Raw genomic sequence first — 14678 nt, forward strand, 5'->3', positions numbered from 1 at the left:
CCTCAGTCGCCAATACATAAATGTAGGGGTTGGGAGGGGTCGGGGACACTTAGCACCAAGTGGATCAGGGTTCCCAAAAGCTCCGTTGTGGAGGAGCCCTTGGGAGAAGGCCAGAGGGCAAAGGGTCTTTTTAAAAAGGATGACTTGGGCCGGCGCTGCAGCTCACTAGGTTAATCCTCCGCCTTGTGGCGCTGGCACACCGGGTTCTAGTCCTGGTTGGGGCGCCGGATTCTGTCCCAGTTGCCCCTCTTCCAGGCCAGCTCTCTGCTGTGGCCCAGGAGTGCAGTGGAGGATGGCCCAAGCGCTTGGGCCCTGCACCCCATGGGAGACCAGGATAAGTACCTGGCTCCTGGCTTTGGATCAGCGCAGTGCGCCGGCCGCGGCAGCCATTGGAGGGTGAACCAACGGCAAAGGAAGACCTTTCTCTTTGTCTCTCTCTCTCACTGTCCACTCTGCCTATAAAAAAAAAAAAAAAAAAAGGATGACTTATTTTATTTGAAAGGCAGAGTTAAGAAAGGGAGAGAGATCTTCCATCTGTTGGTTCTCTCCCTAAATGGCTACAACAGCCAGGGCTGTGCCAGACCGAAGCCAGGAGCTTTTTCTGGATCTCCCACAGGGGTGCAGGAGTCCAAGGACTTGGGCCGTCTTCTGCTTTCCCAGGCACATTAGTAGGAAGATGGATCAGAATGGAACAGCTGGGGCTGGTGCTGTGGCGCACTGTATTAAAGCCACACCACAGTGCTGGCATCCCATATGGGCGCCAGTTCGAGTCCCCGCTGCTCCACTTCTGATCCAGCTCTCTGCTGTGGCCTGGGAAAGCAGAAGAAGATGGCCCAAGTCCTTGGGCCCCTGAACCCACATGGGAGACCCGGAAGAAAGCTCCTGGCTCCTGGCTATTGCAGTCATTTGGGGAGTGAATCAGCAGATGGAAGACTTCTCTCTCTCTGGCTCTACCTCCCCCTATAACTCTTTCAAATAAATAAATTAAAAAAAAAAAAAAAGGTGGAACAGCCAAGACTTGAACCAGCGCACATATGGGATGCTGGCATCACAGATGGCGGCTTAACCTGCTGTGCCATGACACCAGTCCGAAACAAGAGGCCTGGAAGATGGGACAAAGCTTGAGCAGCCAAGAAGGCTGCAGGGAGCTTGCGCGAGAGCCATCGCCTTGGCCAGGAGTTGTGATTCCTTCATCGGTAAACTGGGCGGGGTGCGGCTCCTGGGGGAGGGGGAGCTGCCATCACACCGTGTCATCCTTCCCTGGGGGGCATTGCTTACTCCAGCCCTGGCCTTGGGCAGTGTCTTCCAGAGAGCCAGGCTCTGCAGGGTGGTGGGCTTGGCGGTACCAGAGTATAGGCCCTTCCCAGAGCAGCACCCAGCCCATAGCACCACCTAGTGGTCACGTGCTGGGACACCTCCTGCTCTCCCACAGCCCAGTTACTGGCCAGTCTTCATTCCCCACCAGTCAGACCACCTTCATTCCACGTAGTCTGCCCTCCAGGAATTCCGGCACCCGGAACGAGGGCATTAGAATCTTTTTTTTTTTTTTTTTTTGACAGGCAGAGTGGACAGTGAGAGAGAGAGACAGAGAGAAAGGTCTTCCTTTTCCGTTGAGTCACCCCTCAATGGCCGCCACTGCTGGCGCGTCGCGCTGATCCGAAGCCAGGAGCCAGGTGCTTATCCTGGTCTCCCATGGGGTGCAGGGCCCAAACACTTGGGCCATCCTCCACTGCACTCCCTGACCACAGCAGAGAGCTGGCCTGGAAGAGGGGCAACCAGGACAGAATCCGGCACCCCAACCAGGACTAGAACCCAGTGTGCCGGCGCTGCAAGGTGGAGGATTAGCCTACTGAGCCGCGGCGCCGGCCGAGGGCATTAGAATCTTACCAAACCCCAGAGGTTAGTGCAAAGATTCCATTTTGGGGTTCACAGAAAATGGGCCCTCCCTAAAGCAGTTGTGTGACCTGGGCACAGGTGTGACTCATCTGACTTCGTAGAGCCTGGAGAGTAGGGGTAAGAATGTCCCCCTGAGTGGGACTGAGCGGCCAGGACAGGAAATGCGGCGGTGGACAGGTGAGGCCAGGCCGCATGGCGTAGGCGCCTGGCCACTCTTCGCGCCGTGCCTGCCCGTGCATTGGGAAGGTTATAGAGCCAGTCCCCCTGGAACCCTGTCTCAGTAATTTCCTCAGAGCTGAAAAGTTTTGTCCACTCATAGGATTACAGACTGGCAGAGCAGTACCCTTTTTTTTTTTACTTGATTCCTTAGTTACTTTATTTATTTGAAAGGCAGAGTTACAGACAAAAGGGGTGATGTGGGGGGAGATCTTCTATCGGATGGTTCACTCCCCAGATGGCTGCAACAGCCAGGGCTGGGCCAGGCCAAAGCCAGGAGCTTCATCCAAGTTTCCCACGCAAGTGCAGGGGCCCAAGCACTCGAGCCATCTTCTGCTGCTTTCCCAGACCATTAGCAGGGAGCTGGATCAGAAGTGGAGCAGCCAGGAATTGAACCAGCATCCATTTGGGATGCTGGCATCTCTGGCGGCGGCTTTACCTGCTGCACCACAGGGCCAGCCCCAGAGCAGTACCCTTGAGTCCGCGGAACCTTGGCGGCTCCGTGTGAGACGAGCTTCAGAGATGAGGGAAACGGAGGCAGCACAGCCAGGGAGGGCCGCTGCCCACGCAGCTGCTGTGCACTGGGCTGCGTGCCTTGCCCAGCCCATGGTCTCACAGTGGTACCTGCTCTTTGTCACCATACTGGTGAGGAAAGCCCCAGGTCTGGCTTCGTCTGTCGGTTGGGAATTCCCCCAGTCTCGCCTGCCCCTCCGGGGAGCTGGGCCAGCTGTGCAGACCCCACAGCTCAGGGAAGAGGTGCTCCGAGAAAGCAAACAGTGCTGGGACTCCGTGTGTTTTCTGGTTGCAGCTGCATCTCCAGGGGGCTGCTGATGGCAGATCCAAGAGCATACACAGCCAAGGTCACGGCGCGCTGCTTCCACTCCCGGCTCCTTTTCACAGATGGGCAGACTGAGGCCCTGGAGGGGGCAGCCCGAGGGCCCCATGGCAAGGAACCAGGATTCTGTGCCTCAGGGCTGGGTAATTTGTGGAACGCAGGGGAAAATGAACAAGGGGACTTCTTGTTCAAAGATCGTGAAGAAGCTCAAGGCAATACGACCAGGGTGTCAGACGAAACCCCAGGTCCTCCCGGGGTCCCTCTGCCTGTGAAGCCAGCGCTGCTGTACCCTGATCGTCCCCTGACCAAGACGGACAGGACAGCGTCCATTGGTGCCGGGCAGCACAGCAGAGGAGAGCGTGGGGCTGGATAACCTGGTCCCTTGGTAGTGCCAGGAGCTGGTGAGACTTCCAAGTTCGGGAAATTCTCTCCCCTCTGTTACCACGCCACGTCCTGGCTTCCCCCAGCTGTCGCGGCCAAGGGGCTTTTGGAATGAAAGGGCAGACGGAAAGGCAGGTACTGTCACCGAAATGCCAGCAAACCAGCTCACACAGGGGGTGTTTCCCCGGACAAGACTGTGGGGCCGCTTTGTGGGGGCAGTGCCTATGACAACAGGTCACTGAAGGCCACTGTAACCCCGCCCCACGAAGTTCGGTGCTCCTTGTTGGCTCCTGTTCACCAGGACACAAATGGCCGCTGCTGCCCAATGGCAGCTCCCACCGAGGGTCAGAGTGCACGAGGGGAAAGGGCCCCACGCCCCATGGTAGCCACGTCAGCCGCACGCCAGCGCCCCCTGGTGGTGACCACAGGTGCTCTGTGCTCAGCAGCACAGTTCCCTGAGATGGACCGAGTGGTTTATTTCAGCTCGCGGTTTTGGAGGTGAAGACCAAGCTCAGGTGGCCCCCACTGGTCAGCTGTCTGGTGCCGCAGTGGCAGAACACGTGTGGAGGGAGATCACGTGGCCAGGGAGGAAGCAAAGAAAAGGTGGGGCCCAAGTTGGCTTGTAGAACACGCCCCTCGCACCTCTCCCACCACCCAGGGACCTCCCACGAGGCCCACCTCCTAAACACCGCCAGTAGAGGAAGTTCCGCCCTCTTAGGACCCTGAACTTGGCTCTTGGGGTTCGGAGGCCCGCTTGGGCTCAGGAGCCGCATCCCAGTGAAACCGCAGCCTGCTCTGTGCACCTGATGCACCTGCTCTGTGCACCTGCTCTGAGCAGTGTCTGTAGCTGGACGACTGGCAGCAGCACGTGTCCACCAGGGAAGTCCCCGCCTTGTGTCCATTCTTCTCTTGTTTATTTCCCATCTTGTATTTATTTAAATACTAGTGGCTGTGTTTACGGAAATTATTGTGTTTGTTGAGCTTGGAGGAAAACTCTTCCTGTGTTTCTTCTGCGACTCCTGAAGTTGTTCAGTGTTTTCTTTTGCATACTCGTTAGACAGTCGACATGTCCGGAATTGGGAGTGAAAGTCTTTCTGGACACACACACACACACATACACATACACACACACACGTGTGCGTGTGGGCGGGTACCCTGGCTGTAATTGTTATACCCAGGGTACAGGCAGACACAGAAAGGGAGAAACCAACTTTTGCATAGTTGGTTCTTTGAAACAGCAACTTGTCCGAAGTTTAGGGGATGAATTCAGCGGCAGCTTTCCTGCTGGGGTGTAGCACAAAGAGCCCTCTCCTGGGCTGAACCCCGCCAGACACCCCAAGGAGGTCCAGGCGCGGGTGTGGGGGGCTTCCTACAGCAACATGAGTGGCGGGTGAGGCTGCCTGGGCTCAGAGCCCAGTTCTGCCACCTACAGCTAAGTGGCCCTGGGAAAGCCACTCTCCCACTCTCCCAGCCTCAGTTCCGCATCTGTGAAATGGGGCCATGGTGGCCAGTCACAGGAGTGCCATGGGGAAAAGTAAGTCACACACCAGACTGGTGCCTGGGTGTGAGGAGTGCTGGAGAGAAATATTATTTCTCTTCGTCTGAAAATTCTTCGTATTCGTCTGTTGTATCTGGAAATAGTCTCAGGCAAGGTTTCGCCAGCGGGCATCGGCTCCCAGGGGTGCTGTCATGGAGGCTGTGGTGCTCAGAGGTTCTGCCCTCTATCCCAGTGCATTTCAGAGCCACCCAGCCACAGGGCTTCTTTCAACATCAAGCCCTTAAAGGCACTGCACGGGCCAGCACTGTGGCATAACAGGTCTCAGGCCATTTCCTATGCACTGTGTCTTTTTTTTTTTAAAGATTTATTGTATTTATTTGAAAAGCAGAGTTACAGAGAGAAAGAGAGAGAGAGAGAGAGAGAGGAAGGGAGAGACAGAGACAGAGAAAGACCGTCCGTATCTGCTGGTTCACTCCCTAAACGGCTGCAGCAACCAGGGCTGGGCCAGGCAGAAGCCAAGAGCCTGGAACTCCATCCGGGTCTTCCGCATGGGCGCAGGGGCCCAAGCACCTGGGCCATCTTCGGCTGCTTTCCCAGGTGCCTTAGCAGGGAGCTGCATGGGAAGTGGAGCAGCCGGGACTAGAACCGGTGGCTGTGTGGGATGCTGCTGTCACGGGTCGGGGCTTAGCCTGCTGAGCCACATCGCCAGCCCCAGATACAGTGTCTTTTAGTTGCAGCGCAGGAGTGGCTGCACTAGTGTCCGACTGGAGTCTTCGGAAGACCTGGCCACTTCCGTCTCTGCAGGCTCGGGAGCCCTGTGCAGCCACGTTCCGAGTCCGGCGAGACCATGGGGAGAGGCCCGGAGTTTCTATGAGCAGAGGAAACACTCAGCCGTCCCGTGTCCCTCGAGTCTCACGCCCTGCCCCACCCCCCTGCCCGGCAGCTTTGTGCACCTGTATGACCACACAGAACCAGCCGGCCGAGTCCAGCCCAGGGCGCAGAACCATGAACAAATGGACAGGCGGTTGTCCCGGGCCTCTGTGCTCTGGAGCACACAACTACAGCAGCCAGCGCCCCCGCCTCCCGCGCCCCTCCTGTGCTAATGTCGACGTGGGACCTGGCAGGTGGAGAAGATGCCAGATGCCAAGCAGCTTCCTGGAGGGGGCGCAGTCTGTGGGCGGCAGGAGAGGGGGCAGCGGGGAGGAGGCCCAGGGGCTCAGCTCCTTAGATCTCTGCTACCCTCCCTGCAGCCTGGCCCACTCCTCCCGGCCCCGCCCCAGACAGACCCACCTGTCACCCTTGGACTTGCCTTGGTCTCATCTCAGCCCCCAACCTGTGCAGGCATCTGGGGAGCCCTGTGAGGACTGCCCAGGCCGCAGGGAGGGAGCCCCCGGGCGGGGACAGGCCACAGCAGCTCCACGGCCACGAGGGCAGCATGGCGCTCCCAGGGGGCCCTGGCGGAGGTGCTTCCCGCAGCCTGTGGGCAAAGCCATACTTAGCGCAGGCTTTAAATACTCTCCCCACACACGGACACAGTGTAATTCTCTCCCTCACCCCACCCGACTGTGCAACCCGGGCAGACACGTGAGGCTGGGGCGGGGCTGGGCCAGGCGGGTGACTCTCACTTCCCTTTGCCAATGTGCTCTACAGGAAGGAAGGGAACACTGAATGAGGGGGTCTTCGCACCCAGCAACCCAGTTAACTCCCACTTATCCTTCCTGCCTCAGCTGCATGCCACCTCCTCTAGGAAGCCCTCCCTGACCACCTCCCCCCTCTGCCCCAAGGTCAGAGGCTCCCCCTCCATGCCAGCCCAGTACCTGGCCTTCCCTGCAAAGTGACACTCATCATGTTTATTTTGTGTTCATTTTTGCAGCTTTCGTTCTACATTGAGGGCTGGACCTGAGCCTGCCTTGGTCCCCAGAGGGTCTCTAGCACCCAGGCTAGATATATATAGAACAATATATAACATATTAATTATAAATAAAAATGAATAATTGATATATTTATATGTAATATAATGAAAAACAAACCATCGGATATGGTCAAATGACTTGACAACAGTGCCAGGACCATCCAGTGTGGAAATACGAGCTGTTCAGCGTATGATGCTGGAAAAACTGGATATACTCATGCAGAAGAATGAGGCTGTATCATTCCCTTCCAGCACACATAAGGACATATATAATCTACATATTATATCACTATATATATGCGGAATTAATAGGCAGGCCGATTCCATCCATTTACTGATGGTTAAGTGTGGGGTTCAGAGAGGTTAAGTGACTTCCCCAAGGCCACACAGCAGAATGCAGTTCCTGAGACTCCAGTGCTTCCGCTTCTTCTGGTGAGGGGTGGGCGCGTGGCCAGGCCCGAGCTGGGGGTGGCAGGGGCCCCGGGCACTGCCCCCTCCGCCTGCCAGGCCCTGGCTCTGCTCTGTCCTGGTGCCTGCTTACACTGCACCCCGACTGGCTGTGGAGGGTGTGGCGCGGCCCTGAGGCCACCTCCTTCCTTCTGCGGGCAGGCTCCGCGCGGCCTGCGGCCCTACTGGGCACCACAAAGGCCCAAAGATCACGCTTTTGCCAAACGTTCCAGAACTTTGCTTCAAGGTGCCACCATGTGGAGACCCGGATGAAGCTCCCATCTCTGTGGCTTCCGCCTGGCCCAGCTCCAGCCACTGCGGTCAGTTGGGGAGTGAACCAGCAGATGGAAGATGGCCGCAACAGCCGGAGCTGTGCTGATCCAAAGCCAGGAGCCAGGAGCTTCTTCCAGTCTCCCTCGCAGGTGCAGGGGCCCAAGGACTTGGGCCATCTTCTACTGCTTTCCCAGGCCATAGCAGAGAGCTGGATCGGAAGAGCAGCAGCTGGGACTTGAACCAGAGCCCATATGGGATGCTGGCGCTTCAGGCCAGGGCGTTAACCCGCTGCTCCACAGCGCCGGCCCCTTGGGTCACACTTCTAAGAACTGACACAGGCCAGCGCTGCAGCTCACTAGGTTAATCCTCCACCTGCAGCGCCGGCACCCCAGGTTCTAGTCCCAGTTGGGGCACTGGATTCTGTCCCGGTTGCCCCTCTTCCAGGCCAGCTCTCTGCTGTGGCCCGGGAGTGCAGTGGAGGATGGCCCAAGTGCTTGGGCCCTGCACCCCATGGGAGACCAGGAGAAGCACCTGGCTCCTGGCTTCAGATCAGCGCAGTGCACCGGCTGCAGCGGCCATTAGGGGGTGAACCAACGGAAAAGGAAGACCTTTCTGTCTCACTGTCCACTCTGCCTGTCAAAAAAAAAAAAAAAAAGAGAGAGAGAGAGAGAAAGAAACTGACTGACACTGACCCACAGCTCGTGGGTTCTCCCCAAGCACCTCGTGGGGAAGGCAGGGAAGGCCTGATGGTAGCCACAGGGAGGAGCAGACGGCGCCTGCGGGACCGCACGCAGAGGCCCTGCCGTCTCCCCACGCTCTTCAGAGGGATTTGGGTGGAAACAACGAAAAGGAAGAAGAGAGACGTGAAGAGGAGACAGGCAGGGGATGGACAGAGCCACTTGGCTGGCAGAGCGGCCCAGGGGTTTCTTGGCCCTGGCAAGGCCTCACTCACGTTGGGGGAAGGCCTTTACTGGGGAAACTCCAGGACAAACGCAACAGGATGCCTGTGTCTCACGGATTAGAGCAGCCCCGGGGGCGCACGCGAGGCTCAGAGTGCAAGATCTGTCCCCACGGACACTTCAAAGCCATGCACTTGGCCGAGACCCCACTGTCCTCGCTACAGGGCACCAGAGCCAAACCCAGCCCTGGCCCAGGCAGCTCCCAGTCCCAGTGGGGGTGGGAGCTGGATGACTGCAAACCAAGGGATCTGGCAACTGGGTAAACCGGGGTCTGCACTAACTCTCCCAGGCCACAGAGCAGGCCCGGGGCTGCCCTGGGACTCCAGGTCTCTGTGCGTTGTCGAGCTGTGCCCACCAGAGGGCGCTGTCCCTGTTCTTTTCCCACAGGCTCCCTTCTCTTCCCGGCCTGCGCTTGCACTTGACTCCAAACCCAAGCCAAACCAAACCCAAACCCAAGCAAAGGCTGCCACCTGGAGGACATGGAAGTGACTCGGGTGCACATGACTCCCAGGAACCTGAGGGCACCTGCCTGGGACAGGGACTCTCAAGTGCTCAGAGGGTGAGAATGAGGGGCACGGCTCCTTTAAGGAAGGAGGGGTGGTTGCCAGGGGCTGGGGCTGACAGACCCGGGGTCTGGGGGGAGAACTGAGCTCTTCGAGGCTGGCCTGAGAGGCCTCTGGGAGGGGCTTAGACGTTCATCCAGTTGCGCTGGGAGGCCAGTGAAAGGCTGAGTTGCAGTGGACAGTTCACGAAGAGCCCGTGTTTGCCAGTGAGATCAGGAAGGAAGGGGCCGTGGTTTGGACAGCATCCGGCTCCCAGACTGGTGGTAGACTTTAATGCTTATTTACTTAGGGGCCGGCGCTGTGTTGTAGGTTAAGCCTCCACCTGCAGCGCTGACATCCCCTATTGGCTCCAGTTTGAGTCCCGGCTGTTGCACTTCCTTCCGATCCAGCTCTCTGCTGTGGCCTGGGAAAGCAGTAGAAGATGGCCCGAGTCCCTGGGCCCCTGCATCCATGTGGGAGACCTGGAAGAAGCTCCTGGATCCTGGCTTTGGCCTGGCCCAGCCCTGGCTGTTGCAGCCATTTGGGAAGTGAGCCAGGGGATGGAAAAATCTCTCTCTCTCTCACTCTCTCTCTCTCTCCCCTCTCTCCGTCTCTCCCTCCCTCCCTCTCTGTAATTCAAATAATCTTTTTAAAAAATGTTTATTTATTTATATTCATCTTTTGAAAGAGCAAAAGAGAGACAGAGAACAGGATCTTCCAACTACTGGTTCACTCCTCAAATGTCTGCAACAGCCAGGGCTGGGCCAGGCTGAAGCCAGGAGGCAGGAGCTCCATCCGGGTCCCCACGTGGATGGCAGGGGCCGTCAGAGGCTTCCTCCCAGACGCATTAGCAGCAGCTGGATTGGAACAGCCCTGACTTGAACCAGCACTTTGATGCGAGCACCCCAAGCGGTGACTTAATGTACTGCACCCCAGCTCCATCCCCTGCGCTGGAAACTGAATCCGACTGTGTTCAGGGGCTGGCTTGGTGAGAGGCCTTTAGGTCGCCATGATGTGCCCTCAGAAGGCACATCTTGCAGGGGGCAGGTTATAAAAGGCGAGCTGGGCCCAACCACTCTGGGTTGCCTGGCTTGCCACGTGACCCTCCTCTGCCGCTCGGCCCTGGGGCCTTGCCTGATCTCACACTGGGACTCTCCCACCTGTGGCTGGTGGTGAACTTTTCACTTCCTAAAGTCAGCCCCTCATGGGTGTGGCATGGTGAGAAGCCGACTGACACAGAAGTTGCCACTGTAGATGACACCAGTTCAAGACCTGGCTACACCACTTCTGATCCAGCTCTCTGCTATGGCCTGGGAAAGCAGTAGAAGATGGCCCAAGTCCTTGGGTCCCTGCACCCGCATGGGAGACCTGAAAGAAGCTCCTGGCTCCTGGCTTCGGATCGGCACAGCTCCAGCTGTTGCAGCCATATGGGGAGTGAACCAGCGGATGGAAGACCTCTCTCTCTCTCTCTCTCTCTCTCTCTGCCTCTCCTTCTCTCTCTGTAACTCTTTCAAATAAATACATAAATCTTTTTAAAAAATAAAGAAGTGTATGAATCTTCATTTTTTTTTGGAGAAGGAAATTAAAAAAAAAAAACAAAACCAAGCCTTGCTGATGAAATGGGAGTTCAGTGAGCAGCAGACACCGGGTGTACACGTTGTGTGCGTCAATGCATTTCCTTCTCACTGAATCCGAGAGATGCCTTACAGCTCAGAAAACAGGCTCAGCAAGTTAAATAATTGCCCAAGACCCCACAGCTGGTCTGTGACAGACCCTGGGCTTTATTTTTACTTATTTATTATTTTGTTTATTTGAAAGGCAGACAGACAGATGAGGGGAGAGAGAGGAGGAAGGAGAGAGATTTTCCATTGCTGGTTCACTCCCTAAATGGCCTCAACAGCTGGGGCTGGGCCAGGCTGAAGCCAGGAGCCCGGAACTCTTGGGCCGTCTTGCGCTGCTTTCCCAGGCGCAGTAACAGGGAGCGGGAGCCGGAGCCGAAGCGGAGCGGCCAGCACTTGAATGGGTGCTTCAGTGCGGGATGCAGGCATCGGAGGTGGCTGGTGGCTTAACCCACTGTGCCGCAACACCAGCCCCGGCATCTGGCCTTAAAGGCAAGTCCATCTGACTCGAGCTCACGAACACACTGCCAGGTGCATAGGATGGGAGGCAGCAGCAGCCAGCCCGGAGTGGTGGCCGCTTCGGCCTGTAAACCCTGTAAACTCACGGAAGCCACGACTGGGACTTCCTGGGCACCTCGGCCAGGACTGGAGGTCCTGGGGTCAGCCGTCCAGCCTCTTTGCTCTGGGTTCCAGCCCAGTCCAGCCAGCCTGTCCTGGCCAAGGGCAGCTGCCCCAGGATCTGGGGGCTCTCTCCGAGAGCTCCTGGGGCACATGCCTTCCTTCCCGCCCTCCTTGGCTGACCTGCTGGCGGTCACCACCCACGTGAAATCCCGGCTCCTCCACGCTTCCTGCCCAGCACACGGTAAGGCCAAGACCATCTTGTGGGCCACCACTCAGGACAGAGGAGGGCCTGGCACACCCCTTCCGGGGTCCTTGGCTTCTTAACACAGACCTCAGACTGTTAGCTAAAAACATTAGGTTATGTGGAGACCCTTGGACAGCAAGGAAAATATTCTGCTCTCAAATAAGGGTGGCAGGGAGAACAGGCGGGGCCCGGAGGGGGGCTCAAATTCCAAGCCACTCCTGCAGCTTCCTAGCTGCTTCCCCTCTTTGTACCCCCAGGAGGTGGGGCACTAGCCCTGTTTACAACACATGGGCCACAAGCTGGGAGCTTCCTGCAAAGGGTTTCCATGGTGACCAGATAGCCCCCACCACCACCACCACAGGACCCGGCCCATGGGCTCCTTCCGCCACTCCCTGGAAGGATCTGGTGTCAGCGCAACACTTGACTCCCCCTGCTGCCCCTACAAGGCAGCTCTAATCTCCACCCTAGTTGGGTGCACCCAACTGGTTCCTTAGCTCCTTGACACTCAGCAGGGGGCGCTGACAAAACAAATTCAATGAATGCAGTGTAGCCAGAAACAACATAGGAAAGGAGCTGAAAGCAGTAATAAAAACTAGCAGTGCCCGTGGACCACCTGAGCCGCAGGCCACGCCTCCACGCAGGTGCGTCTGCAGATGTCTTGATCTGCACACAACCCTGGAGGAAGACTCCTTGGCAGCTCCCTCTACAAATGAGGAGACCGGCGGCCAGGGAGGAGCTGTGTGCTTTGTGCAGCGACGGAAAGGAGAGCCCAGCCCTGCTCCCTGACCCCAGCAGAGTGTGGCAGGTGGGAGGAAAGGTCAGAGGGAGCACAGGCTGGCAGTGGGGACCCAAACCCCGCCTGGCTGCCCCCGTGCTTGCCCTTGGCAATCGGAGAAGCAGGAATTGACAACCACGGAGATGCTGTTTGTCATGTTCTGGTTTGATTTGGGGGAGTGCTTCCTTGCTTGGAGGAAGGCAGCCTAATTCCCCGCTCACCTCGACAGAGGGGACACGGGCACAAAACCAGCTGGAGCACAGTTCACCAATAAAAACCCGATTTCCTAAACATGGCCACAGGAATTCCGTTTCTACAACAGTCTTTTCAGGGAACAATTCTGAACAAGTGAAAAGTTTAGCTATGACAGTGTCCATGACCACTATTTATAATAGCAAAAATAACTGACAGCATGTAAAGGCCTATCCACAGTGTGGCTGTTTCAATAACTTAGGGAGCATGTAAGGATAGAACATGGGCTGACCATTAAACATTAAGCTGCACATAGGCAAAAACAAAACAGCCAAACAAAACCCTCCCCTAAATCCCTTGATCCAATCTTCACATTTTATACAAAAGTTGATTCAAAATGAATCACCAACTTAAATGTAAAACAAAATTATACAGCTTTTTGGGCCAATGCTATGGCATAATGGGTAAAGCTGCCACCTGCTGTGCTGACATCCATAAGGGTGCTGGTTCAAGTCCCGGCTGCTCCTTTTCTGATCCAGCTCTCTGCTATGGCCCGAGTCCTTGGGCCCCTGCATTCCCAAGGGAGACTGGAAGAAGCTCTTGGATCCTGGCTTTGGATCTTCGCAGCTCTGGCCATTGCGGTCAACTGGGGGAGTGAACCAGCAGATGGAAGACCTCCCTCTCTCTGCCTCTCTTTCTCTGTGTAACTCTGACTTTCAAATAAATAAATAAATCTCTTTAAAAATCATACAACTTTTAGGAAAAAAAATGAAACATTTTAAGATTGAGGGCTAGGTAAAGAGATTTTTAACTTTGTATCAAAAGCATAATCCACTGAAGAAAACAATTGACAAATTGTATCTCATGAAAACTTAGAAGCTTCCCATGTTAAAGACCTTGTGAAGAGGATTAGAAAGGTAAGTTATCCGGGCTTGTGTTGTGGTACAGTGGGTCAAGCTGCTGTCCGCGGTGCCAGCATCCCAAATCAGAGTGCCAGTTCAAGTCCCAGCTGTTCTTCTGATCCAGCTCCCTGCTAATGCACCTGGGAAAGCAGCAGAAGATAACCCAAGCACTTAGGCACTGAACCCATGTAGGGAACTGGGATGGAGTTCCTGTCTCCTGACCTCAGCTTGGCCCAGCCCTGGCTGTTGCGGCCATTTGGGAGTGAGCCAATGGGTGGAAGACCTGTCTCTCTCTCTCTCTCTCTCTCTCTCTCTCTCTCTCTCTCTCTCCTCTCCTCTCCCCTCTCCCCTCTCTCCCCTCTTCCCTCTCCCCCCTCTCCCCCCTCTCCCCTCTCTCCCCCTCCCCCCCTCCTCTCCCCCTTCTCCTCTCTCCTCTCCCTTCTCTCCCCTCTCCCCTGTTCCCTCCCCTCTCCTCTCTCTCCTCCCCTCTCCCCCCTCCCCTCTCCCCCCTCTCCCCCCTCTCCTCTCTCCCTTCTCCTCTTTCCTCTCCCCTCTCTCCCCTCTCCCCTGTTCCCTCCCCTCTCCCCTGTCCCCTCCCTTGTCCCCTCTCCTCTCTCTCCCCTCCCCCCTCCCCTTTCCCCTCCCCTCTCCCCTGTCCCCTCCCCTTTCCCCTGTCCCCTCTCCTCTCTCTCCCCTCTCCCCTGTCCCCTCTCCTCTCTCCTCTCTCCCCTTTCCCCTCCCCTCTCCCCTTTCCCCTCCCCTCTCCCCTCTCCCCTCTCCTCTCTCTCCTTTCTAAATAAAATAAAGATAATTGTAAAACATGTTAAGATGGAGATAACACCGAACACTGCTGTATTTGTTGAGGAACTGGATCACTCATGCATTGCTTGTGGGGATGCAAAAAGGAGGGTAGCCACTCTGGAAAACAATTTGAGTTTGCTATAAAATTGCAGTTTTGGGCCGGCGCTGTGGCGTAGTGGATAAAGCCACCACCTGCAGTGCCAGCATCTCATATGGGCGCCAGTTTGAATCCTGGCAGCTCCACTTGGATCCAGCTCTCTGCTATGGCATGGGAAAGCAGTAGAAGATGGTGCTATGGCCTGGGAAAGCAGTGAATATGGCCCCAGGCCTTGGGCCCCTGCACCGGTGTGGGAGATAAATAAATAGATAGATAGATAGTCAGGGCGTCCCACCTCAGAGGCTGCAGACTAAGCCAGTGAGCACCTGGTTCAAGGGCATCCTCTTGATCTAATGTTCACCTTCTGTGCCACTGCTGTCATCCTTCTTGCCTGTGACATTTGGCGCAAGGTGAGCGTGGGGAACTCTTGTTCAATTTTGAATGAGAAGCCACCAGTGTCCTCTTTGT

The 14678-nt window shown here is 56.4% G+C and overlaps 2 long non-coding RNA genes across 2 annotated transcripts; one reads left to right on the plus strand and one right to left on the minus strand.

The window, feature by feature from the left end:
• Window positions 1–5173: 5173 nt before the first annotated feature.
• On the minus strand, window positions 5174–6311 carry LOC138847118 (uncharacterized). The gene is made up of 2 exons (XR_011384727.2): window positions 6136–6311; window positions 5174–5694 (listed from the first exon to the last, which is right to left on the minus strand). It is a non-coding gene; the product is annotated as an uncharacterized LOC138847118 (long non-coding RNA).
• A 2493-nt stretch (window positions 6312–8804) lies between these two features.
• Window positions 8805–10503, plus strand: LOC149128451 (uncharacterized). Its single transcript, XR_016232979.1, has 2 exons — window positions 8805–8976; window positions 10214–10503. It is a non-coding gene; the product is annotated as an uncharacterized LOC149128451 (long non-coding RNA).
• The last annotated feature ends 4175 nt before the right edge of the window (window positions 10504–14678 follow it).

Source organism: Oryctolagus cuniculus, chromosome 1 (genome assembly GCF_051225735.1).
Source record: "Oryctolagus cuniculus isolate XC-2025 breed Fujian yellow rabbit chromosome 1, ASM5122573v1, whole genome shotgun sequence".
NCBI classification, from domain to species: Eukaryota; Metazoa; Chordata; class Mammalia; order Lagomorpha; family Leporidae; genus Oryctolagus; species Oryctolagus cuniculus.